At 49.1% G+C, this 27,155-nt stretch overlaps 1 protein-coding gene across 1 annotated transcript in view; it reads left to right on the plus strand.

The window, feature by feature from the left end:
- The window catches only part of LOC148477844 (NHL repeat-containing protein 2-like), a gene marked incomplete at its 5' end in the record, with an annotated part of 61,076 nt that overhangs the window by 27,724 nt on the left and 6,197 nt on the right, over nt 1–27,155 (plus strand). The window lies entirely within an intron of this gene.

Raw genomic sequence — 27,155 nt, forward strand, 5'->3', positions numbered from 1 at the left:
TACATGGATGGTATATGCTGTCTCTTTAAGTGGCCCCCAAAAACTGTATCTAATGGAGCATACACACGGTTAGATTTTTCTTCAGATCTGAACGATTCAAAAATCGTTCATATCTGAAGGAAAATCTGACATGTTTGAACGACGGACGATGCGCGTTCCCGATGGTCAGATAACGATATCTGACATCTGATGTGTTTGCAGTCAGATTTGGATGATTCCATTCATTTTAATGCAGTCAAAAATCGTTCGTAGTTCAAATCGTTGATCAAATCGTTCAGATCATTCAATCGTTCATCTGACAAATCTGACCGTGTGTATGCACCTTTATACATGTGAAACACCGTGGGTGTGAAACCTGAGCCACCAAGGCATATTTTGAAGAACAGGATTTATTTGTGAGTATTATGTGCAGTATTCTCCTTCAGTTCTCAATGGCCGCCCTTACAGTGAGATGTACAGTGCACAAACAATACGACAGGGAGAGTTACAGAAACGCCAGTCTACATTTGTTGCAATACTCCAAATGTTTTTCTATTGGCTGTATGGAGAGCAAGTCTCCCAGCGGTAGAGGATAATACGAGCGACTGACTAGAGAAGGTACAGAGAGACGTCCAGCCTGCTGCCTTGCAGAGCTCTGTCACCTCGGCCTGAGCCTCTTTGAAAGGAGCGTAACCTCTTAGAACTGCAGTTGGAATCACAAACCGTTGTTATCTGTTACCGAGACCTTTCCTCCTGCATAAGTATAGAGTGATTGCGCTCACAACAGCTAGTGAATGCAGTTTCTTCTCTTCATTCTCCAGCCTTTGGTGAAATCATACTAACACAATGTAGATACAACCCTTGGCAAGAGTTAGATGGATTCCCAAAACCACTTAGGGGCATATTCAATTGGGTGCGAGATTGGCAAATTTTTGCTATTCAATTAGGGGCGTGTTTTTTTTATTTTGAGGTCCGGGAGGTGTTTTTTCACGCACCTCCAGAGCAAGTGTGATTTTTTCCTTTAAATCAATTTAAGAAACAATCAGTGGGACTTGCTCTGGGTCCCTGGCAGCACCCTCCCCTTAGGACTAATTAAGCAATTGGAAGTTTCCAATTAGCTTAATTAGTCCTTAATTACTCTTCTTCTGCATCCAGCATCATGAGCCGGCTCTTCTGCAGCAGGGTGAGCATGTCAGTGTGTGCGTGCGTTTGTAAGTGTGTGTGACCCCCAGTGTATGTGTACCCTCCCAATATATGGGTGGCCCCCCGGAATGGGAGCTGGGAGAACTACATCTCCCAGCAGCCGTTACCCCTCCCTCCAGCCCCTGGAGCCTCCCAGGAGCCCCCGGGACTCCCAGCAGCCCCCTCTCCAGTAAGAAGATAGAGGGGAGGCCACCGGGTGCCGCAGAGACCACCGGAGACCCCCGGCCAGATAAGTGCAGATTTTTAATTTTTTTTCTTAAATTACGCTGAAAACCCCGCAACTATTTTTTTAATATTGGATACCATGGGTATTGGGAGTGTGCATACCTGCGGTATTCCAAAATTGGGCACCTCGCTAAACCTCGTTCCCAATTGAATATGCCCCTTAATCCCCAAAGATATTTATAAAGGGCTCTTTGCACTGTAGTGTCTGTAACTCTCTCCCAAGGAAATGACCACTAGGAAAACTACTTTCAATGTCATCTTTGTCAAAGGAGACCTATATTGAGTCCTTCTTGTAGAAATCAAGGATGTGTTAAATAATAATCTAAAACAAACTTATTGCTAATATAATAAAAAATCCAAACTTCTGGATACGAGGGATATGTAATGGCCACACGTATAAGATATACGGAGTACAATGCGGGATCTGCCCGGTTCCACTTCTATAACGCTGTAGCCAGAAAGGACGCAATGTTGTAATAACAGCCGGAAGCCTGTACGTGTGTCCTCTAACTGTCTGACATGATCGCCCTTATGGAATATATATTGTTACTTCTCGGCCCCTCTGGAGTATTGTTAGGAGGTAATAATTATTTACCGTGCTATAAACAAATTATATGAAATACGGAGAACTCCCATAGACTTGTTATGGTAAGATTATCGCTCAGACCTAGCTGGCTTAGCCCCAGGACATGAGGTTGCTATAGATGTGGTAGAAACCGAAGCACAACCTGTAATTATATAGTACATAGATGTTTTAGTTTCATCACTAATAACGCCAAAGATAGCTTTATGACTGACGGCTTAATGAACTGTCAGGCAGAACGTGTTACATATTTCTCACATTGCAGCTGTAACATATGTGGGTAGGACAATGCGTCCACTGTGATAAGACTTTCAGAACATCTTAGAAATATTAGTAATAAAGTTACAGCACATAATGTATCGCAACATTCCGCTGACCCGCACAACTTGTATTTTCTGCAGTTACTGAACATATAAAACCTGCATTGATAGAAGGTGATCGATATCAGAGACTTTGCCAATCAGCGGCCATTGTCATAGAAACCAGCCGCTGATTGGCTAAAGGCGCATATCCACTACACGATAAATTGGATGATTTGAACGATAACGATATTGTTATCGTTCATCTTCCGCAGTATTGTGCAGTGGATAGTGTTCACTCTAATTCCGGCGGCAGACAGGGCGTCGGACCTAGGGCAAGGGCACTTCTGCGCTCACCCGGAAAGGGGCGTGGTCATCTAAAAGGGGGCGTGTATTTATGACGTGCCCCCTTTTCATCACTCTTGGGGGCATGCCCAGCACTTACGGACATGCCGGGCAGCCCCCAAGCGCTGCGGTCACTGTGATTGGATGTCGGGCGCATGGGCCCACCATCGATTCACCGGCGGTGACCTCTGCTCTGCCGTTTTCCCCACCCGCGGGACACTGCGGCCCGCAGGTAGAGGACAGAACCCGCAGGCTGTTTCCCTACTTGCAGGGCAACCTGGCGATCTCGTCAGGTTCTGTAAGTACGGGGATGAGGGAGGGTGACGTCACTAAACGATATATCGTTCAGTGTGGGTGCTCACTGTCGTTAATGACATTGAGCACATCACTGCCGGGGGAAACGCTAGACTATATCGCTCATGAAGCATATCGTCTAGTGGATACCCGCCTTTAGAGCAGGCAGACTCTTAGCCAAGGGTCATTCAGGTAGCGCTAAACTGTACATACAGTATAGCAGTCCGTAGGCGCCGGGCAAAGCTTTTTTTTTTTTTTTTTTTTTTTTTTTTTTCAGACGATTGGATTCTACCGCAGCAGAGGACCGACCAGCGCCTGGGTAGTATGTAGTGTGAGGGTGTGAATGTGTAATAAAGTGATTAAACATTCGGTGTTTGTGTATTGTAGAGGTTTTTTTATATTTTTTTTCATAGTGAGATTACAGGTGCCAGCGGCCTGCTGATCCTTGTAGTTCAAACACCGCGGGACAGGCTGCATGGGACCTGTAGTCTCACTGCTAAGAACAATATTATTACGATTCATAACCCATTACCACTGCACCCACCGCCAACCAGGGCTGGATGAACCGAGGAATGGGGGATCCTATTTTTTGGGGTGTCCCCACTGTCCGAGAATTGCCAGCCCTGGGCTGACCAGTTTGGGGATGGTTAATGCTTTGGCAGAAGGCCCCCACGCTGTGTCCTCCTGCTGTGGCATTCTCACCCTGGCTGCGTCAGCCTGGTGCTGGTTATAGGAATATGGGGGAAAACCCCACGTCAGTTTTTCCTCCGATGCTTTCGGGGGCACCGGGAGGATGGGGGTCCGTTCTTCACAGTATACAGTATAGTGCACAGATCACACTGGTCTGTGCAGTGCTTCTGCCTAACACACTGCTCAGGTGGGGTCTATTTTACATTTCGGCCCGGGTTTGCTCCATTTACGATCGTGTTTTGCGGACACGATTCTTGGTAACTCCCTGTGTTGTATTCCTGTACGTGGAAAGAACTTGTGAGTTGGTTCGATAGTGTATTAACCTCTATTTGTGTGTTCAGCTGTGTTTTGCAGATAGAACCGTGTTTTTATACACGTTTGCCTTAATAAATGTACCCCCTAATGTCAAACTCTAAGGGGTATATATATACTAAAGTGAGAGTTTTTAGAAATGGAGATGTTGCCCATAGCAACCAATCAGGTTCTACTTAACATTTAACTAGCACCTTCTAGAAGATAATAGCTAGAATCTGGTTGCTATGGGCAACATCTCCACTTCTAAAAACTCTCACTTTAGTAAACACACCCCTAACAGTCCAGGTTTTAAGGATATCCATGCCTTAGTCAATTTGATTTAACCATCGGTGCTCAACCATGGATAGCTCTAAAACCTGATCTGTTGGGTGCCTTGAGGACTGCGTTTGGGAACCTCTGCCCCAAGTAAATAAGTGCTTAGTTTTGATCATGTGACCTGCTATTGTCTGTGCTTTATTATAAACTGGGGAATCCAGTTATACTTTGACGTATGCTTATATACACCAGTAATTAATCTAGCGAAAGGGAATTAATTATAGCCTTGATTGTGCTACATTGTGTCAGCAGCTTCATAAACTGAGTTTATGCAACAAATAGTCATTACATTTTACGATACAGGTCAATCACTGTTTAATAACATTTTAAGGCTCAAAGGATGTATTGCACAAAACACGGGGTTAGTAGTTCACTGGCGCTTCCCCTTTTTCATACATTGCGATGTGAAACCAAGATGAATTAAATTTCACTTTATTACTTTACACACAAACCCTCCATAGGGCAAGCAAATTCAAAGAAAGAGAGGTTTTTTTGAATAGAGGAAAAAATATCATTAAAAACGTGATTAACATACAATCATGCAAAAAAAAATATACTTGACATAAAAAAATCATAAAGAATATTTATTTTCCTTTAAAGTGCTAGCTGCGTATACACTTTATTAGTAAAGTGTCCGTGCATGTGGAGTAAACATAGATCAGCTGTAGATAAAATTTTCATGAATAAAAGATACTATTTATTTTCTAAAGTGCTTGCTGTGGGTTCATTTTATGGATAAAGTGTCCATGCATGTAGAGTAAACATTAATTAGCTGGATTCATACCATCAGAGTAAGTGTGGGGCCCCTTGACCTTCCGGACCTAGGAACTCCGAACGGCTGAACAAGGGGAAAGATGTAAGGGCCCCAAAGCTTATATCAGATGGTTCCAATCCTCAGTCATTGCAACCAACGCGTTTCGTCCGTCTCCTGGGTCTTTATCAAGGCTTAAATGGACTCTGACTGAAGTGGGTTTAAATACCCTCAGAGTGATTCACTTCCTGTTTAGGAATTGTCCAACCGGAAATGGTGCTAAACCGTATAGATAATATATGTATGTTTCTATTGAGCCACTCTATCTATGGCGTCCTATATGCGCCATACATAGAGAATAAATTTTTGTACAACATATAAATATACATTAAAATCTAATAATTGTCCAAATGAACCGTAAACCGGAAGTGACCTCATTTCCGGTAAATTTCGATTGTCCATTCCTGAATAAGGTTCCCTCCTATGTTCCTTTGCAGCCGACGGATCCTGTGACTCTTGAGATCCCCATGGTTACAGGGAGAAGCATCTTGTCACCCAGTAGTTGGGCTTCTGTCTTCCTCGAAACTTCCGGTGTTTTGCCGGAAGTGACGTTTGTCCTGAGCTCCATGATTTCGTCAATCGCGGGGCTTCCAGTTTCCCCCGGAAGTGACATCATGCCATATTCCTCTAGGGTCTACAGGGGGTTGGACGGACATCTTGTTTAAGGGCAACTTACAGACTGATAGTCTTTTTGGAAGTAGTGTTGTCGTAAATTCCGGATTTATATAAAAATAAAAAAGAAGAAATAGTGAGGATAGCAAAAAAGGAAATATAAAATATAGAGGTAAATGTTTCTTAATAAACTGAATAATCGAACAGATATGCAAATATAACTTTAATAAGCGCGTTCATCAACACCTTAGTTAGTGCTTATAATCAAAATAAATACCATATTTGAATAAACGATAAACTTTGTGTACCAAGACATGAAACAATGAGAAATTTACAACGAAGAAATAGACCATTAACTTGAGATAAGAACTGGATAGAATCACAAGAACCACTTGAGACCCCCGGGTATAAGTGTTTTTAAATTAAAAATCCAGCGCATTTCAGCTTTTGCCAGCCTAGTTTCGATATTTTTCTGTCTCCAGTTGGGTCTAATGTTTTCAATTCCAATAAAGTATTTTATTCCTCCCGATGAACAATGATGCATTTTTTTTTAAATGTTCGGGTATCGAATGTGGCACTGTTCCTTTTTTTTAATATTTCTCAAGTGTTCTCCTATACAGGTTTTTAAGGGTCTTGTGGTTCTCCCCACATATCTGAGGCCACATTTGCATTCTAGTACATAAATTACATTGTTGGTATTCCACGTAATGAATTGGTTAATTTTATATAGTTTATTATCAATAGTGAATTCTTCAGTTTTTGCCCCTTCTCCTTTTATAGAGCGACATGCTATACACAGTCCGCATCTATGGAATCCTTTGGTCCTTATGAGGGTTCTATTTATTTCATCTGAAGAGCTTTTCACCAATTTGTTCTTCAGGTTAGGTGCCTTACGATAGATAAAAGATGGAACTGGTGGGAGAATTTCTTTTAACACCGGATCACTTAGCAGGATGTTCCAGTGTTTCTTCACAATTCTTTCTGTGTCTTTATGTTTACTATTCTATTGTGTAAAGAAAGCCCATTCCACTTTTTTATCTTTCCTTTTATTTCTTAGTTTGGGTAGTAGGAGTTTTTTTTTTTCTTTGAGTTTGGAGAGTGTCGTCTTCTGCTTTCTTTAATAAATTAAGTTCATACCCGCTTTAAGAATTGATTTTCCATATTGTTTACTTGTTGTTTAAACATTTAATTCTCCGTACAATTACATCTGAGTCTTGTATATTGGCTCCTTGGGATTCCTTCAAGCCATTTTTTTGTGATGTTCACTTTCAATGTGTATATAAGTACTGGAATCCATAGGTTTTCTTGAATTGCACTAATGTGCGCTAATATAGATTTGTATGTTTTCATTCAGTTAGTAAAAGGGTTCCAATCAGGGCCACCATTTTTATTTTATATTTTTAAAGTTTTTATAACACCTACATGCTATGCATCACTTCGCTGAGAATATTTAATCGTTCACCTCCGCCCTTGTCCTATATAAGCTTACACTCTATATTCTGTGCCACAGGTATACACGCATAAGTACACACAATATTAGGATTAACGAACTCAGGAGCCGGTTAACCTGCCAGGATCACGCTACATTGTGTCAGCTGCCTACTTGATAATATAATCTCTGGGAGAAACCCTGGTGTGAATGTGGTGGTGCTATCTCCGTATGAAACCCTGGTGTGATTGTGGTGGCGGTATATGAGGGGGAATGTGGTATCTCTGTAGGAAACCCTGGTGTGAATGTGGTGGTTATATGGGGGAATGTGGTATCTCCATAAGGATCCCTGGTGTGAATGTGGTGGGTATATGGGGGGGAATGTGGTATCTCGGTAGGAATCCACGGTGTGAATGTGGTGGTGCAATATGGGCGGAATGTGGTATCTCGGTAGGGATCCCTGGTGTGAATGTGGTGGGTATATGGGGGGAATGTGGTATCGCGGTAGGGATCCCTGGTGTGAATGTGGTGGGTATATGGGGGGAATGTGGTATCTCGGTAGGGATCCCTGGTGTGAATGTGGTGGGTATATGGAGGGAATGTGGTATCTCGGAAGATTCCCTGGTGTGAATGTGGTGGGTATATGGGGGGGGGAATATGGTATCTCAGAAGGAATCCCTGGTGTGAATGTGGTGGCGGTATATGGGGGGAATGTGGTATCACAGTAGGAATCCCCAGTGTGAATGTGGTAGGTATATGGGGGGAATGTGGTATCTCGGTAGGAATTCCTGGTGTGAATGTGGTGGGTATATGGGGGGGAATGTGGTATCTCAGTAGGAATCCCTGGTGTGAATGTGGTGGGTATATGGGGGGAATGTGGTATATCGGTAGGAATCCCTGGTGTGAATGTGGTGCTGGTATATTGGGGAATGAGGTATTGCAGTACGGATCCCTGGTGTGAATGTGGTGGGTATATGGGGGCAATGTGGTATCTCGGTAGGAATCCCTGGTGTGAATGTGGTGGCGGTATATGGGGGGGAATGTGGTATCTCTGTAGGAAACCCCCTGCTGTGAATGTGGTGGCGGTATATGGGGGGAATGTGGTATCTCCATAGGGATCCCTGGTGTGAATGTGGTGGGTATATGGGTGGAATGTGGTATCTCGGTAGGGATCCCTGGTGTGAATGTGGTGCTGGTATATGGGAGAATGAGGTATCGCAGTACGGATCCCTGGTGTGAATGTGGTGGGTATATGGGGGGCAATGTGGTATCTCGGTAGGAATCCCTGGTGTGAATGTGGTGGGTATATGGGGGGGAATGTGGTATCTCTGTAGGAAACCCCCTGCTGTGAATGTGGTGGCGGTTTATGGGGGGAATGTGGTATCTCCATAGGGATCCCTGGTGTGAATGTGGTGGGTATATGGGGGGAATGTGGTATCTCCATAGGGATCCCTGGTGTGAATGTGGTGGGTATATGAGGGGGAATGTGGTATCTCGGTAGGGATCCCTGGTGTGAATGTGGTGGCGGTATATGGGGGGGAATGTGGTATCTCTGTAGGAAACCCTGCTATGAATGTGGTGGCGGTATATGGGGGGAATGTGGTATCTCTGTAGGGATCCCTGGTGTGAATGTGGTGGCGGTATATGGGGAGGGAATTTGGTATCTCAGTAGGAATTCCCAGTGTTAATGTGGTGGCGGTATATGGGGGGAATGTGGTATCTCGGTAGGGATCCCTGGAGTGAATGTGGTGGGTATATCGGGGGGAATGTGGTATCTCGGTAGGAATCCACGGTGTGAATGTGGTGGTGCAATATGGGCGGAATGTGGTATCTCGGTAGGGATCCCTGGTGTGAATGTGGTGGGTATATGGGGGGGAATGTGGTATCACGGTAGGGATCCCTGGTGTGAATGTGGTGCTGGTATATGGGGGAATGAGGTATCGCAGTACGGATCCCTGGTGTGAATGTGGTGGGTATATGGGGGGCAATGTGGTATCTCGGTAGGAATCCCTGGTGTGAATGTGGTGGGTATATGGGGGGGAATGTGGTATCTCTGTAGGAAACCCCCTGCTGTGAATGTGGTGGCGGTATATGCGGGGAATGTGGTATCTCCATAGGGATCCCTGGTTTGAATGTGGTGGGTATATGGGGGGAATGTGGATCTCCATGGGGATCCCTGGTGTGAATGTGGTGGGTATATGAGGGGGAATGTGGTACCTCGGTAGGGATCCCTGGTGTGAATGTGGTGGCGGTATATGGGGGGGAATGTGGTATCTCTGTAGGAAACCCTGCTATGAATGTGGTGGCGGTATATGGGGGAATGTGGTATCTCTGTAGGGATCCCTGGTGTGAATGTGGTGGCGGTATATGGGGAGGGAATTTGGTATCTCGGTAGGGATCCCTGGTGTGAATGTGGTAGCGGTCTATGGGGGGAATGTGGCATCTCGGTAGGGACCCCTGGTGTGAATGTTGTGGGTATATATGGGGGGGAATGTGGTATCTCAGTAGGAATTCCCAGTGTTAATGTGGTGGCGGTATATGGGGGGAATGTGGTATCTCGGTAGGGATCCCTGGAGTGAATGTGGTGGGTATATGGGGGGGAATGTGGTATCTCGGTAGGAATCCACGGTGTGAATGTGGTGGTGCAATATGGGCGGAATGTGGTATCTCGGTAGGGATCCCTGGTGTGAATTGGTGGGTATATGGGGGGAATGTGGTATCGCGGTAGGGATCCCTGGTGTGAATGTGGTGGGTATATGGGGGGAATGTGGTATCTCGGTAGGGATCCCTGGTGTGAATGTGGTGGGTATATGGAGGGAATGTGGTATCTCGGAAGATTCCCTGGTGTGAATGTGGTGGGTATATGGGGGGGGGAATATGGTATCTCAGTAGGAATCCCTGGTGTGAATGTGGTGGCGGTTAATGGGGGGAATGTGGTATCACAGTAGGAATCCCCAGTGTGAATGTGGTAGGTATATGGGGGGAATGTGGTATCTCGGTAGGAATTCCTGGTGTGAATGTGGTGGGTATATGGGGGGGAATGTGGTATCTCAGTAGGAATCCCTGGTGTGAATGTGGTGGGTATATGGGGGGAATGTGGTATATCGGTAGGAATCCCTGGTGTGAATGTGGTGCTGGTATATGGGGGAATGAGGTATCGCAGTACGGATCCCTGGTGTGAATGTGGTGGGTATATGGGGGCAATGTGGTATCTCGGTAGGAATCCCTGGTGTGAATGTGGTGGCGGTATATGGGGGGGAATGTGGTATCTCTGTAGGAAACCCCCTGCTGTGAATGTGGTGGCGGTATATGGGGGGAATGTGGTATCTCCATAGGGATCCCTGGTGTGAATGTGGTGGGTATATGGGGGGAATGTGGTATCTCGGTAGGGATCCCTGGTGTGAATGTGGTGCTGGTATATGGGGGAATGAGGTATCGCAGTACGGATCCCTGGTGTGAATGTGGTGGGTATATGGGGGGCAATGTGGTATCTCGGTAGGAATCCCTGGTGTGAATGTGGTGGGTGTATGGGGGGGAATGTGGTATCTCTGTAGGAAACCCCCTGCTGTGAATGTGGTGGCGGTATATGGGGGGAATGTGGTATCTCCATAGGGATCCCTGGTGTGAATGTGGTGGGTATATGGGGGGAATGTGGTATCTCCATAGGGATCCCTGGTGTGAATGTGGTGGGTATATGAGGGGGAATGTGGTATCTCGGTAGGGATCCCTGGTGTGAATGTGGTATCTCTGTAGGAAACCCTGGTGTGAATGTGGTGGGTATATGGGGGAATGTGGTATCTCCATAAGGATCCCTGGTGTGAATGTGGTGGGTATATGGGGGGAAATGTGGTATCTCAGTAGGAATCCCTGGTGTGAATGTGGTGGGTATATGGGGGGAATGTGGTATCTCAGTAGGAATCCCTGGTGTGAATGTGGTGGGTATATGGGGGGAATGTGGTATCTCGGTAGGGATCCCTGGTGTGAATGTGGTAGCGGTCTATGGGGGGAATGTGGTATATCGGTAGGAATCCCTGGTGTGAATGTGGTGCTGGTATATGGGGGAATGAGGTATCGCAGTAAGGATCCCTGGTGTGAATGTGGTGGGTATATGGGGGGCAATGTGGTATCTCGGTAGGAATTCCCAGTGTTAATGTGGTGGCGGTATATGGGGGGAATGTGGTATCTCGGTAGGGATCCCTGGAGTGAATGTGGTGGGTATATGGGGGGGAATGTGGTATCTCGGTAGGAATCCACGGTGTGAATGTGGTGGTGCAATATGGGCGGAATGTGGTATCTCGGTAGGGATCCCTGGTGTGAATGTGGTGGGTATATGGGGGGAATGTGGTATCGCGGTAGGGATCCCTGGTGTGAATGTGGTGGCGGTATATGGGGGGAATGTGGTATCACAGTAGGAATCCCCAGTGTGAATGTGGTAGGTATATGGGGGGAATGTGGTATCTCGGTAGGAATTCCTGGTGTGAATGTGGTGGGTATATGGGGGGGAATGTGGTATCTCAGTAGGAATCCCTGGTGTGAATGTGGTGGGTATATGGGGGGAATGTGGTATATCGGTAGGAATCCCTGGTGTGAATGTGGTGCTGGTATATGGGGGAATGAGGTATCGCAGTACGGATCCCTGGTGTGAATGTGGTGGGTATATGGGGGGAATGTGGTATCTCCATAGGGATCCCTGGTGTGAATGTGGTGGGTATATGAGGGGGAATGTGGTATCTCGGTAGGGATCCCTGGTGTGAATGTGGTGGCGGTATATGGGGGGGAATGTGGTATCTCTATAGGAAACCCTGCTATGAATGTGGTGGCGGTATATGGGGGGAATGTGGTATCTCTGTAGGGATCCCTGGTGTGAATGTGGTGGCGGTATATGGGGAGGGAATTTGGTATCTCGGTAGGGATCCCTGGTGTGAATGTGGTAGCGGTCTATGGGGGGAATGTGGCATCTCGGTAGGGACCCCTGGTGTGAATGTGGTGGGTATATATGGGGGGAATGTGGTATCTCAGTAGGAATTCCCAGTGTTAATGTGGTGGCGGTATATGGGGGGAATGTGGTATCTCGGTAGGGATCCCTTGAGTGAATGTGGTGGGTATATGGGGGGGAATGTGGTATCTCGGTAGGAATCCACGGTGTGAATGTGGTGGTGCAATATGGGCGGAATGTGGTATCTCGGTAGGGATCCCTGGTGTGTATATGGGGGGAATGTGGTATCGCGGTAGGGATCCCTGGTGTGAATGTGGTGGGTATATGGGGGGAATGTGGTATCTCGGTAGGGATCCCTGGTGTGAATGTGGTGGGTATATGGAGGGAATGTGGTATCTCGGAAGATTCCCTGGTGTGAATGTGGTGGGTATATGGGGGGGGGAATATGGTATCTCAGTAGGAATCCCTGTTGTGAATGTGGTGGCGGTATATGGGGGGAATGTGGTATCACAGTAGGAATCCCCAGTGTGAATGTGGTAGATATATGGGGGGAATGTGGTATCTTGGTAGGAATTCCTGGTGTGAATGTGGTGGGTATATGGGGGGGAATGTGGTATCTCAGTAGGAATCCCTGGTGTGAATGTGGTGGGTATATGGGGGGAATGTGGTATATCGGTAGGAATCCCTGGTGTGAATGTGGTGCTGGTATATTGGGGAATGAGGTATTGCAGTACGGATCCCTGGTGTGAATGTGGTGGGTATATGGGGGCAATGTGGTATCTCGGTAGGAATCCCTGGTGTGAATGTGGTGGCGGTATATGGGGGGGAATGTGGTATCTCTGTAGGAAACCCCCTGCTGTGAATGTGGAGGCGGTATATGGGGGGAATGTGGTATCTCCATAGGGATCCCTGGTGTGAATGTGGTGGGTATATGGGTGGAATGTGGTATCTCGGTAGGGATCCCTGGTGTGAATGTGGTGCTGGTATATGGGAGAATGAGGTATCGCAGTACGGATCCCTGGTGTGAATGTGGTGGGTATATGGGGGGCAATGTGGTATCTCGGTAGGAATCCCTGGTGTGAATGTGGTGGGTATATGGGGGGGAATGTGGTATCTCTGTAGGAAACCCCCTGCTGTGAATGTGGTGGCGGTATATGGGGGGAATGTGGTATCTCCATAGGGATCCCTGGTGTGAATGTGGTGGGTATATGGGGGGAATGTGGTATCTCCATAGGGATCCCTGGTGTGAATGTGGTGGGTATATGAGGGGGAATGTGGTATCTCGGTTGGGATCCCTGGTGTGAATGTGGTGGCGGTATATGGGGGGGAATGTGGTATCTCTGTAGGAAACCCTGCTATGAATGTGGTGGCGGTATATGGGGGGAATGTGGTATCTCTGTAGGGATCCCTGGTGTGAATGTGGTGGCGGTATATGGGGAGGGAATTTGGTATCTCGGTAGGGATCCCTGGTGTGAATGTGGTAGCGGTCTATGGGGGGAATGTGGCATCTCGGTAGGGACCCCTGGTGTGAATGTGGTGGGTATATATGGGGGGAATGTGGTATCTCAGTAGGAATTCCCAGTGTTAATGTGGTGGCGGTATATGGGGGGAATGTGGTATCTCGGTAGGGATCCCTGGAGTGAATGTGGTGGGTATATGGGGGGGAATGTGGTATCTCGGTAGGAATCCACGGTGTGAATGTGGTGGTGCAATATGGGCGGAATGTGGTATCTCGGTAGGGATCCCTGGTGTGAATGTGGTGGGTATATGGGGGGGAATGTGGTATCACGGTAGGGATCCCTGGTGTGAATGTGGTGCTGGTATATGGGGGAATGAGGTATCGCAGTACGGATCCCTGGTGTGAATGTGGTGGGTATATGGGGGGGAATGTGGTATCTCTGTAGGAAACCCCCTGCTGTGAATGTGGTATCTCCATAGGGATCCCTGGTTTGAATGTGGTGGGTATATGGGGGGAATGTGGATCTCCATGGGGATCCCTGGTGTGAATGTGGTGGGTATATGAGGGGGAATGTGGTACCTCGGTAGGGATCCCTGGTGTGAATGTGGTGGCGGTATATGGGGGGGAATGTGGTATCTCTGTAGGAAACCCTGCTATGAATGTGGTGGCGGTATATGGGGGAATGTGGTATCTCTGTAGGGATCCCTGGTGTGAATGTGGTGGCGGTATATGGGGAGGGAATTTGGTATCTCGGTAGGGATCCCTGGTGTGAATGTGGTAGCGGTCTATGGGGGGAATGTGGCATCTCGGTAGGGACCCCTGGTGTGAATGTTGTGGGTATATATGGGGGGGAATGTGGTATCTCAGTAGGAATTCCCAGTGTTAATGTGGTGGCGGTATATGGGGGGAATGTGGTATCTCGGTAGGGATCCCTGGAGTGAATGTGGTGGGTATATGGGGGGGAATGTGGTATCTCGGTAGGAATCCACGGTGTGAATGTGGTGGTGCAATATGGGCGGAATGTGGTATCTCGGTAGGGATCCCTGGTGTGAATGTGGTGGGTATATGGGGGGAATGTGGTCTCGCGGTAGGGATCCCTGGTGTGAATGTGGTGGGTATATGGGGGGAATGTGGTATCTCGGTAGGGATCCCTGGTGTGAATGTGGTGGGTATATGGAGGGAATGTGGTATCTCGGAAGATTCCCTGGTGTGAATGTGGTGGGTATATGGGGGGGGGAATATGGTATCTCAGTAGGAATCCCTGGTGTGAATGTGGTGGCGGTTAATGGGGGGAATGTGGTATCACAGTAGGAATCCCCAGTGTGAATGTGGTAGGTATATGGGGGGAATGTGGTATCTCGGTAGGAATTCCTGGTGTGAATGTGGTGGGTATATGGGGGGGAATGTGGTATCTCAGTAGGAATCCCTGGTGTGAATGTGGTGGGTATATGGGGGGAATGTGGTATATCGGTAGGAATCCCTGGTGTGAATGTGGTGCTGGTATATGGGGGAATGAGGTATCGCAGTACGGATCCCTGGTGTGAATGTGGTGGGTATATGGGGGCAATGTGGTATCTCGGTAGGAATCCCTGGTGTGAATGTGGTGGCGGTATATGGGGGGGAATGTGGTATCTCTGTAGGAAACCCCCTGCTGTGAATGTGGTGGCGGTATATGGGGGGAATGTGGTATCTCCATAGGGATCCCTGGTGTGAATGTGGTGGGTATATGGGGGGAATGTGGTATCTCGGTAGGGATCCCTGGTGTGAATGTGGTGCTGGTATATGGGGGAATGAGGTATCGCAGTACGGATCCCTGGTGTGAATGTGGTGAGTATATGGGGGGCAATGTGGTATCTCGGTAGGAATCCCTGGTGTGAATGTGGTGGGTATATGGGGGGGAATGTGGTATCTCTGTAGGAAACCCCCTGCTGTGAATGTGGTGGCGGTATATGGGGGGAATGTGGAATCTCCATAGGGATCCCTGGTGTGAATGTGGTGGGTATATGGGGGGAATGTGGTATCTCCATAGGGATCCCTGGTGTGAATGTGGTGGGTATATGAGGGGGAATGTGGTATCTCGGTAGGGATCCCTGGTGTGAATGTGGTATCTCTGTAGGAAACCCTGGTGTGAATGTGGTGGGTATATGGGGGAATGTGGTATCTCCATAAGGATCCCTGGTGTGAATGTGGTGGGTATATGGGGGGAAATGTGGTATCTCAGTAGGAATCCCTGGTGTGAATGTGGTGGGTATATGGGGGGAATGTGGTATCTCAGTAGGAATCCCTGGTGTGAATGTGGTGGGTATATGGGGGGAATGTGGTATCTCGGTAGGGATCCCTGGTGTGAATGTGGTAGCGGTCTATGGGGGGAATGTGGTATATCGGTAGGAATCCCTGGTGTGAATGTGGTGCTGGTATATGGGGGAATGAGGTATCGCAGTAAGGATCCCTGGTGTGAATGTGGTGGGTATATGGGGGGCAATGTGGTATCTCGGTAGGAATTCCCAGTGTTAATGTGGTGGCGGTATATGGGGGGAATGTGGTATCTCGGTAGGGATCCCTGGAGTGAATGTGGTGGGTATATGGGGGGGAATGTGGTATCTCGGTAGGAATCCACGGTGTGAATGTGGTGGTGCAATATGGGCGGAATGTGGTATCTCGGTAGGGATCCCTGGTGTGAATGTGGTGGGTATATGGGGGGAATGTGGTATCGCGGTAGGGATCCCTGGTGTGAATGTGGTGGGTGTATGGGGGAAATGTGGTATCTCGGTAGGGATCCCTGGTGTGAATGTGGTGGGTATATGGAGGGAATGTGGTATCTCGGAAGATTCCCTGGTGTGAATGTGGTGGGTATATGGGGGGGGAATATGGTATCTCAGTAGGAATCCCTGGTGTGAATGTGGTGGCGGTATATGGGGGGAATGTGGTATCACAGTAGGAATCCCCAGTGTGAATGTGGTAGGTATATGGGGGGAATGTGGTATCTCGGTAGGAATTCCTGGTGTGAATGTGGTGGGTATATGGGGGGGAATGTGGTATCTCAGTAGGAATCCCTGGTGTGAATGTGGTGGGTATATGGGGGGAATGTGGTATATCGGTAGGAATCCCTGGTGTGAATGTGGTGCTGGTATATTGGGGAATGAGGTATTGCAGTACGGATCCCTGGTGTGAATGTGGTGGGTATATGGGGGCAATGTGGTATCTCGGTAGGAATCCCTGGTGTGAATGTGGTGGGTATATGGGGGGGAATGTGGTATCTCTGTAGGAAACCCCCTGCTGTGAATGTGGTGGCGGTATATGCGGGGAATGTGGTATCTCCATAGGGATCCCTGGTGTGAATGTGGTGGGTATATGGGTGGAATGTGGTATCTCGGTAGGGATCCCTGGTGTGAATGTGGTGGGTATATGGGGGGGAATGTGGTATCACGGTAGGGATCCCTGGTGTGAATGTGGTGGGTATATGGGGGGAATGTGGTATCTCGGTAGGGATCCCTGGTGTGAATGTGGTGCTGGTATATGGGGGAATGAGGTATCGCAGTACGGATCCCTGGTGTGAATGTGGTGGGTATATGGGGGGCAATGTGGTATCTCGGTAGGAATCCCTGGTGTGAATGTGGTGGGTATATGGGGGGGAATGTGGTATCTCTGTAGGAACCCCCTCCTGTGAATGTGGTGGCGGTATATGCGGGGAATGTGGTATCTCCATAGGGATCCCTGGTTTGAATGTGGTGGGTATATGCGGGGAATGTGGTATCTCCATAGGGATCCCTGGTGTGAATGTGGTGGGTATATGAGGGGGAATGTGGTATCTCGGTAGGGATCCCTGGTGTGAATGTGGTGGCGGTATATGGGGGGGAATGTGGTATCTCTGTAGGAAACCCTGCTATGAATGTGGTGGCGGTATATGGGGGGAATGTGGTATCTCTGTAGGGATCCCTGGTGTGAATGTGGTGGCGGTATATGGGGAGGGAATTTGGTATCTCGGTAGGGATCCCTGGTGTGAATGTGGTAGCGGTCTATGGGGGGAATGTGGCATCTCGGTAGGGACCCCTGGTGTGAATGTGGTGGGTATATATGGGGGGAATGTGGTATCTCAGTAGGAATTCCCAGTGTTAATGTGGTGGCGGTATATGGGGGGAATGTGGTATCTCGGTAGGGATCCCTGGGGTGAATGTGGTTGGTATATGGGGGGGAATGTGGTATCTCGGTAGGAATCCACGGTGTGAATGTGGTGGTGCAATATGGGCGGAATGTGGTATCTCGGTAGGGATCCCTGGTGTGAATGTGGTGGGTATATGGGGGGGAATGTGGTATCACGGTAGGGATCCCTGGTGTGAATGTGGTGGGTATATGGGGGGAATGTGGTATCTCGGTAGGGATCCCTGGTGTGAATGTGGTGGGTATATGGGGGGAATGTGGTATCTCGGAAGATTCCCTGGTGTGAATGTGGTGGGTATAGGGGGGGGGGAATATGGTATCTCAGTAGGAATCCCTGGTTTGAATGTGGTAGCACAGTAGGAATCCCCAGTGTGAATGTGGTAGGTATATGGGGGGAATGTGATATCTCGGTAGGTATCCTTGGTGTGAATGTGGTGGTGGTATATGTGGGGAATGTGCTATCTTGGTAGGAATCCCTGGTGTGAATGTGGTGGAGGTATATGGGGAGAATGTGGTATCTCGGTAGGAATCACTGGTGTGAATGTGGTTGTGGTATATGGGGGGAATGTGGCATCTTGGTAGGAATCACTGGTGTGAATGTGGTGGCAGTATATGGGGGAATTGTGGTATCTCGGTAGGGATCCCTGGTGTGAATGTGGTGGTGGTATATGAGGGGGGAATGTGATATCTCGGTAGGAATTCACAGTGTGAATGTGGTAGTGGAATATGTGGTATCTCGGTAGGGATCCCTGGTGTGAATGTGGTGGGTATATGGGGGGAATGTGGTATCTGGGAAGGAATCCACGGTGTGAATGTGGTGGTGGAATATGGGGGGTAATGTGGTATCTCGGTAGCGATTCCTGGTGTGAATGTGGTGGGTATATGGGGGGGAATGTGGTATCTCGGTAGGAATCCCTGGTGTGAATGTGGTGGCGCTATATGGGGGGGATGTGGTATCTCAGTAGGAATCCCTGGTGTGAATGTGGTGGCGGTATATTGGGGGGATGTGGTATCTCATTAGGAATCCCTGGTGTGAATGTGGTGGCGGTATATGGGAGGAATGTGGTATCTCGGTAGGGATCCCTGGTGTGAATGTGGTGGCGGTATATGGGAGGAATGTGGTATCTCGGTAGGGATCCCTTGTGTGAATGTGGTGGCGGTATATGGGGGGAATGTGGTATCTCAGTAGGAATCCCCGGTGTGACTGTGGTGGCGGTATATGGGGGGAACGAGGTATCTCGGAAGGAATCCCTGGTGTGAATGTGGTGACGGTATATGGGGGGGAATGTGGTATCTCTGTAGGAAACCCTGGTGTGAATGTGGTGGGTATATGGGGGGGAATGTGGTATCTTGGTAGGGATCCCTGGTGTGAATGTGGTGGGTATATGGGGAGGGAATTTGGTATCTCGGTATGGATCCCTTGTGTGAATGTGGTAGCGGTTCTATGGGGGGAATGTGGTATATCGGTAGGAATCCCGGTGTGAATGTGGTGGTGGTATATGGGGGAAATGTGGCTTCTCTGTAGGAATCACTGTTGTGAATGTGGTGGCAGTATATGTGGGGAATGTGGTATCTCCATAGGGATCCCTGGTGTGAATGTAGTGGGTATATGGGGGGGAATGTGGTATCTCGGTAGGGATCCCTGGTGTGAATGTGGTGGCGGTATATGGGGAGGGAATTTGGTATCTCGGTAGGGATCTCTGGTGTGAATGTGGTGGCGGTATATGGGGGAATGTGGTATCTCCATAGGGATCCCTGGTGTGAATGTGGTGGGTATATGGGGGAATGTGGTATCTCCATAGGGATCCCTGGTGTGAATGTGGTGGGTATATGAGGGGGAATGTGGTTTCTCGTTAGGGATCCCTGGTGTGAATGTGGTGGGTATATGGGGGGAATGTGGTATCTCGGTAGGGATCCCTGGTGTGAATGTGGTGGGTATATGGAGGGAATGTGGTATCTCGGAAGATTCCCTGGTGTGAATGTGGTGGGTATATGGGGGGGGGAATATGGTATCTCAGTAGGAATCCCTGGTGTGAATGTGGTGGCGGTATATGGGGGGAATGTGGTATCACAGTAGGAATCCCCAGTGTGAATGTGGTAGGTATATGGGGGGAATGTGGTATCTCGGTAGGAATTCCTGGTGTGAATGTGGTGGGTATATGGGGGGGAATGTGGTATCTCAGTAGGAATCCCTGGTGTGAATGTGGTGGGTATATGGGGGGAATGTGGTATATCGGTAGGAATCCCTGGTGTGAATGTGGTGCTGGTATATGGGGGAATGAGGTATCGCAGTACGGATCCCTGGTGTGAATGTGGTGGGTATATGGGGGCAATGTGGTATCTCGGTAGGAATCCCTGGTGTGAATGTGGTGGCGGTATATGGGGGGGAATGTGGTATCTCTGTAGGAAACCCCCTGCTGTGAATGTGGTGGCGGTATATGGGGGGAATGTGGTATCTCCATAGGGATCCCTGGTGTGAATGTGGTGGGTATATGGGGGGAATGTGGTATCTCGGTAGGGATCCCTGGTGTGAATGTGGTGCTGGTATATGGGGGAATGAGGTATCGCAGTACGGATCCCTGGTGTGAATGTGGTGGGTATATGGGGGGCAATGTGGTATCTCGGTAGGAATCCCTGGTGTGAATGTGGTGGGTATATGGGGGGGAATGTGGTATCTCTTTAGGAAACCCCCTGCTGTGAATGTGGTGGCGGTATATGGGGGGAATGTGGTATCTCCATAGGGATCCCTGGTGTGAATGTGGTGGGTATATGGGGGGAATGTGGTATCTCCATAGGGATCCCTGGTGTGAATGTGGTGGGTATATGAGGGGGAATGTTGTATCTCGGTAGGGATCCCTGGTGTGAATGTGGTGGCGGTATATGGGGGGGAATGTGGTATCTCTGTAGGAAACCCTGCTATGAATGTGGTGGCGGTATATGGGGGGAATGTGGTATCTCTGTAGGGATCCCTGGTGTGAATGTGGTGGCGGTATATGGGGAGGGAATTTGGTATCTCGGTAGGGATCCCTGGTGTGAATGTGGTAGCGGTCTATGGGGGGAATGTGGCATCTCGGTAGGGACCCCTGGTGTGAATGTGGTGGGTATATATGGGGGGAATGTGGTATCTCAGTAGGAATTCCCAGTGTTAATGTGGTGGCGGTATATGGGGGGAATGTGGTATCTCGGTAGGGATCCCTGGAGTGAATGTGGTGGGTATATGGGGGGGAATGTGGTATCTCGGTAGGAATCCACGGTGTGAATGTGGTGGTGCAATATGGGCGGAATGTGGTATCTCGGTAGGGATCCCTGGTGTGAATGTGGTGGGTATATGGGGGGGAATGTGGTATCACGGTAGGGATCCCTGGTGTGAATGTGGTGGGTATATGGGGGGAATGTGGTATCTCGGAAGATTCCCTGGTGTGAATGTGGTGGGTATATGGGGGGGGGGAATATGGTATCTCAGTAGGAATCCCTGGTGTGAATGTGGTGGCGGTATATGGGGGGAATGTGGTAGCACAGTAGGAATCCCCAGTGTGAATGTGGTAGGTATATGGGGGGAATGTGATATCTCGGTAGGTATCCTTGGTGAATGTGGTGGTGGTATATGTGGGGAATGTGCTATCTTGGTAGGAATCCCTGGTGTGAATGTGGTGGAGGTATATGGGGAGAATGTGGTATCTCGGTAGGAATCACTGGTGTGAATGTGGTTGTGGTATATGGGGGGAATGTGGCATCTTGGTAGGAATCACTGGTGTGAATGTGGTGGCGGTATATGGGGGAATTGTGGTATCTCGGTAGGGATCCCTGGTGTGAATGTGGTGGTGGTATATGAGGGGGGAATGTGATATCTCGGTAGGAATTCACAGTGTGAATGTGGTGGTGGAATATGGGAGGTAGTGGTGGAATATGTGGTATCTCGGTAGGGATCCCTGGTGTGAATGTGGTGGGTATATGGGGGGAATGTGGTATTTGGGAAGGAATCCACGGTGTGAATGTGGTGGTGGAATATGGGGGGGAATGTGGTATCTCGGAAGGAATCCCTGGTGTGAATGTGGTGACGGTATATGGGGGGGATGTGGTATCTCGGTAGGAATCCCTGGTGTGAATGTGGTGGCGCTATATGGGGGGGATGTGGTATCTCAGTAGGAATACCTGGTGTGAATGTGGTGGCGGTATATTGGGGGGATGTGGTATCTCATTAGGAATCCCTGGTGTGAATGTGGTGGCGGTATATGGGAGGAATGTGGTATCTCGGTAGGGATCCCTGGTGTGAATGTGGTGGCGGTATATGGGAGGAATGTGGTATCTCAGTAGGGATCCCTTGTGTGAATGTGGTGGCAGTATATGGGGGGAATGTGTTATCTCAGTAGGAATCCCCGGTGTGAATGTGGTGGCGGTATTTGGGGGGAACGTGGTATCTCGGAAGGAATCCCTGGTGTGAATGTGGTGACGGTATATGGGGGGGAATGTGGTATCTCTGTAGGAAACCCTGGTGTGAATGTGGTGGGTATATGGGGGGGAATGTGGTATCTTGGTAGGGATCCCTGGTGTGAATGTGGTGGGTATATGGGGAGGGAATTTGGTATCTCGGTATGGATCCCTGGTGTGAATGTGGTAGCGGTTCTATGGGGGGAATGTGGTATATCGGTAGGAATCCCGGTGTGAATGTGGTGGTGGTATATGGGGGAAATGTGGCATCTCTGTAGGAATCACTGGTGTGAATGTGGTGGCAGTATATGTGGGGAATGTGGTATCTCCATAGGGATCCCTGGTGTGAATGTAGTGGGTATTTGGGGGGGAATGTGGTATCTCGGTAGGGATCCCTGGTGTGAATGTGGTGGCGGTATATGGGGAGGGAATTTGGTATCTCGGTAGGGATCTCTGGTGTGAATGTGGTGGCGGTATATGGGGGGAATGTGGTATCTCCATAGGGATCCCTGGTGTGAATGTGGTGGGTATATGGGGGAATGTGATATCTCCATAGGGATCCCTGGTGTGAATGTGGTGGGTATATGAGGGGGAATGTGGTTTCTCGTTAGGGATCCCTTGTGTGAATGTGGTGGGTATATGGGGGGAATGTGGTATCGCGGTAGGGATCCCTGGTGTGAATGTGGTGGGTATATGGGGGGAATGTGGTATCTCGGTAGGGATCCCTGGTGTGAATGTGGTGGGTATATGGAGGGAATGTGGTATCTCGGAAGATTCCCTGGTGTGAATGTGGTGGGTATATGGGGGGGGGAATATGGTATCTCAGTAGGAATCCCTGGTGTGAATGTGGTGGCGGTATATGGGGGGAATGTGGTATCACAGTAGGAATCCCCAGTGTGAATGTGGTAGGTATATGGGGGGAATGTGGTATCTCGGTAGGAATTCCTGGTGTGAATGTGGTGGGTATATGGGGGGGAATGTGGTATCTCAGTAGGAATCCCTGGTGTGAATGTGGTGGGTATATGGGGGGAATGTGGTATATCGGTAGGAATCCCTGGTGTGAATGTGGTGCTGGTATATGGGGGAATGAGGTATCGCAGTACGGATCCCTGGTGTGAATGTGGTGGGTATATGGGGGCAATGTGGTATCTCGGTAGGAATCCCTGGTGTGAATGTGGTGGCGGTATATGGGGGGGAATGTGGTATCTCTGTAGGAAACCCCCTGCTGTGAATGTGGTGGCGGTATATGGGGGGAATGTGGTATCTCCATAGGGATCCCTGGTGTGAATGTGGTGGGTATATGGGGGGAATGTGGTATCTCGGTAGGGATCCCTGGTGTGAATGTGGTGCTGGTATATGGGGGAATGAGGTATCGCAGTACGGATCCCTGGTGTGAATGTGGTGGATATATGGGGGGCAATGTGGTATCTCGGTAGGAATCCCTGGTGTGAATGTGGTGGGTATATGGGGGGGAATGTGGTATCTCTTTAGGAAACCCCCTGCTGTGAATGTGGTGGCGGTATATGGGGGGAATGTGGTATCTCCATAGGGATCCCTGGTGTGAATGTGGTGGGTATATGGGGGGAATGTGGTATCTCCATAGGGATCCCTGGTGTGAATGTGGTGGGTATATGAGGGGGAATGTTGTATCTCGGTAGGGATCCCTGGTGTGAATGTGGTGGCGGTATATGGGGGGGAATGTGGTATCTCTGTAGGAAACCCTGCTATGAATGTGGTGGCGGTATATGGGGGGAATGTGGTATCTCTGTAGGGATCCCTGGTGTGAATGTGGTGGCGGTATATGGGGAGGGAATTTGGTATCTCGGTAGGGATCCCTGGTGTGAATGTGGTAGCGGTCTATGGGGGGAATGTGGCATCTCGGTAGGGACCCCTGGTGTGAATGTGGTGGGTATATATGGGGGGAATGTGGTATCTCAGTAGGAATTCCCAGTGTTAATGTGGTGGCGGTATATGGGGGGAATGTGGTATCTCGGTAGGGATCCCTGGAGTGAATGTGGTGGGTATATGGGGGGGAATGTGGTATCTCGGTAGGAATCCACGGTGTGAATGTGGTGGTGCAATATATGCGGAATGTGGTATCTCGGTAGGGATCCCTGGTGTGATTGTGGTGGGTATATGGGGGGGAATGTGGTATCACGGTAGGGATCCCTGGTGTGAATGTGGTGGGTATATGGGGGGAATGTGGTATCTCGGTAGGGATCCCTGGTGTGAATGTGGTGGGTATATGGGGGGAATGTGGTATCTCGGAAGATTCCCTGGTGTGAATGTGGTGGGTATATGGGGGGGGGAATATGGTATCTCAGTAGGAATCCCTGGTGTGAATGTGGTGGCGGTATATGGGGGGAATGTGGTAGCACAGTAGGAATCCCCAGTGTGAATGTGGTAGGTATATGGGGGGAATGTGATATCTCGGTAGGTATCCTTGGTGAATGTGGTGGTGGTATATGTGTGGAATGTGCTATCTTGGTAGGAATCCCTGGTGTGAATGTGGTGGAGGTATATGGGGAGAATGTGGTATCTCGGTAGGAATCACTGGTGTGAATGTGGTTGTGGTATATGGGGGGAATGTGGCATCTTGGTAGGAATCACTGGTGTGAATGTGGTGGCGGTATATGGGGGAATTGTGGTATCTCGGTAGGGATCCCTGGTGTGAATGTGGTGGTGGTATATGAGGGGGGAATGTGATATCTCGTTAGGAATTCACAGTGTGAATGTGGTGGTGGAATATGGGAGGTAGTGGTGGAATATGTGGTATCTCGGTAGGGATCCCTGGTGTGAATGTGGTGGGTATATGGGGGGAATGTGGTATTTGGGAAGGAATCCACGGTGTGAATGTGGTGGTGGAATATGGGGGGGAATGTGGTATCTCGGTAGCGATTCCTGGTGTGAATATGGTATCTCGGTAGGAATCCCTGGTGTGAATGTGGTGGCGCTATATGGGGGGGATGTGGTATCTCAGTAGGAATCCCTGGTGTGAATGTGGTGGCGGTATATTGGGGGGATGTGGTATCTCATTAGGAATCCCTGGTGTGAATGTGGTGGCGGTATATGGGAGGAATGTGGTATCTCGGTAGGGATCCCTGGTGTGAATGTGGTGGCGGTATATGGGAGGAATGTGGTATCTCAGTAGGGATCCCTTGTGTGAATGTGGTGGCGGTATATGGGGGGAATGTGGTATCTCAGTAGGAATCCCCGGTGTGAATGTGGTGGCGGTATTTGGGGGGAACGTGGTATCTCGGAAGGAATCCCTGGTGTGAATGTGGTGACGGTATATGGGGGGGAATGTGGTATCTCTGTAGGAAACCCTGGTGTGAATGTGGTGGGTATATGGGGGGGAATGTGGTATCTTGGTAGGGATCCCTGGTGTGAATGTGGTGGGTATATGGGGAGGGAATTTGGTATCTCGGTATGGATCCCTGGTGTGAATGTGGTAGCGGTTCTATGGGGGGAATGTGGTATATCGGTAGGAATCCCGGTGTGAATGTGGTGGTGGTATATGGGGGAAATGTGGCATCTCTGTAGGAATCACTGGTGTGAATGTGGTGGCAGTATATGTGGGGAATGTGGTATCTCCATAGGGATCCCTGGTGTGAATGTAGTGGGTATATGGGGGGGAATGTGGTATCTCGGTAGGGATCCCTGGTGTGAATGTGGTGGCGGTATATGGGGAGGGAATTTGGTATCTCGGTAGGGATCTCTGGTGTGAATGTGGTGGCGGTATATGGGGGGAATGTGGTATCTCCATAGGGATCCCTGGTGTGAATGTGGTGGGTATATGGGGGAATGTGATATCTCCATAGGGATCCCTGGTGTGAATGTGGTGGGTATATGAGGGGGAATGTGGTTTCTCGTTAGGGATCCCTTGTGTGAATGTGGTGGGTATATGGGGGGAATGTGGTATCTCGGTAGGAATCCCTGGTGTGAATGTGGTGGATATATGGGGGGGAATGTGGTATCTCAGTAGGAATCCCCAGTGTGAATGTTCTAGGTATATGGGGGGGAATATGGTTTCTCGGTAGGGATCCCTTGTGTGAATGTGGTGGGTATATGGGAGGAATGTGGTATCTCGGTAGGAATCCCCGGTGTGAATGTGTTGGTGGTATATGGGGGAGGAATGTGATATCTCGGTAGGAATCCACGGTGTGAATGTGGTGGAATATGGGGGGAATGTGGTTTCTCGGTAGGGTTCCCTGGAGTGAATATGGGGGGAAATGTGGTATCTCGGTAGGAATCCACGGTGTGAATGTGGTGGTGCAATATGGGGGGGAATGTGGTATCTTGGTAGGAATCCCTGGTGTGAATGTGGTGGCGGTATATGGAAGAAATGTAATATCGTTAGGAATCCCTGGTGTGAATGTGGTTGGTATATGGGGAAGAATATGGTATCTCGGTAGGAATCCCTGGTGTGAAGTGGCGGTATATGGGGGGAATGTGGTATCTCGGTAGGAATCACTGGTGTGAATGTGGTGGCGGCGGCATATGGGGGGAATGTGATATGTGATATCTCGGTAGGAATCCACGGTGTGAATGTGGTGGTGGAATATGGGGGGGAATGTGGTATCTCGGTAGCGATCCCTGGTGTGAATGTGGTGGGTATATGGGGAGAATGTGGCATCTCGGTAGGAATCTCTGGTGTGAATGTTGTGGCGGTATATGGGGGGTATCTCATTATGAATCCCTGGTTTGAATGTTGTGGCGGTATATGGGGGTAATGTGGTATCTCGGTAGGGATCCCTGGTGTGAATGTGGTGGCGGTATATGGGGGGAATGTCGTATTTCGGTAGGGATCCCTGGTGTGAATGTGGTGGGTATATGGGGGGAATGGGGGGAACGTGGTATCTCGGTAGGAATCCTCGGTGTGAATGTGGTGGCGCTATATGGGTGGACTGTGGTATTTCGGTAGGAATCTCTGGTGGGTATATGGGGGGAATGTGGTATCTCAGTAGGGATCCCTGGTGTGAATGTGGTGGCGGTATATGGGGGGAATGTCGTATCTCGGTAGGGATCCCTGGTGTGAATGTGGTGGGTATATGGGGGGGAATGTGGTATCTCG

Source organism: Taudactylus pleione, unplaced genomic scaffold, assembly GCF_031769625.1.
Source record: "Taudactylus pleione unplaced genomic scaffold, aTauple2 ptg000685l, whole genome shotgun sequence".
In the NCBI taxonomy this organism is placed as follows: domain Eukaryota; kingdom Metazoa; phylum Chordata; class Amphibia; order Anura; family Myobatrachidae; genus Taudactylus; species Taudactylus pleione.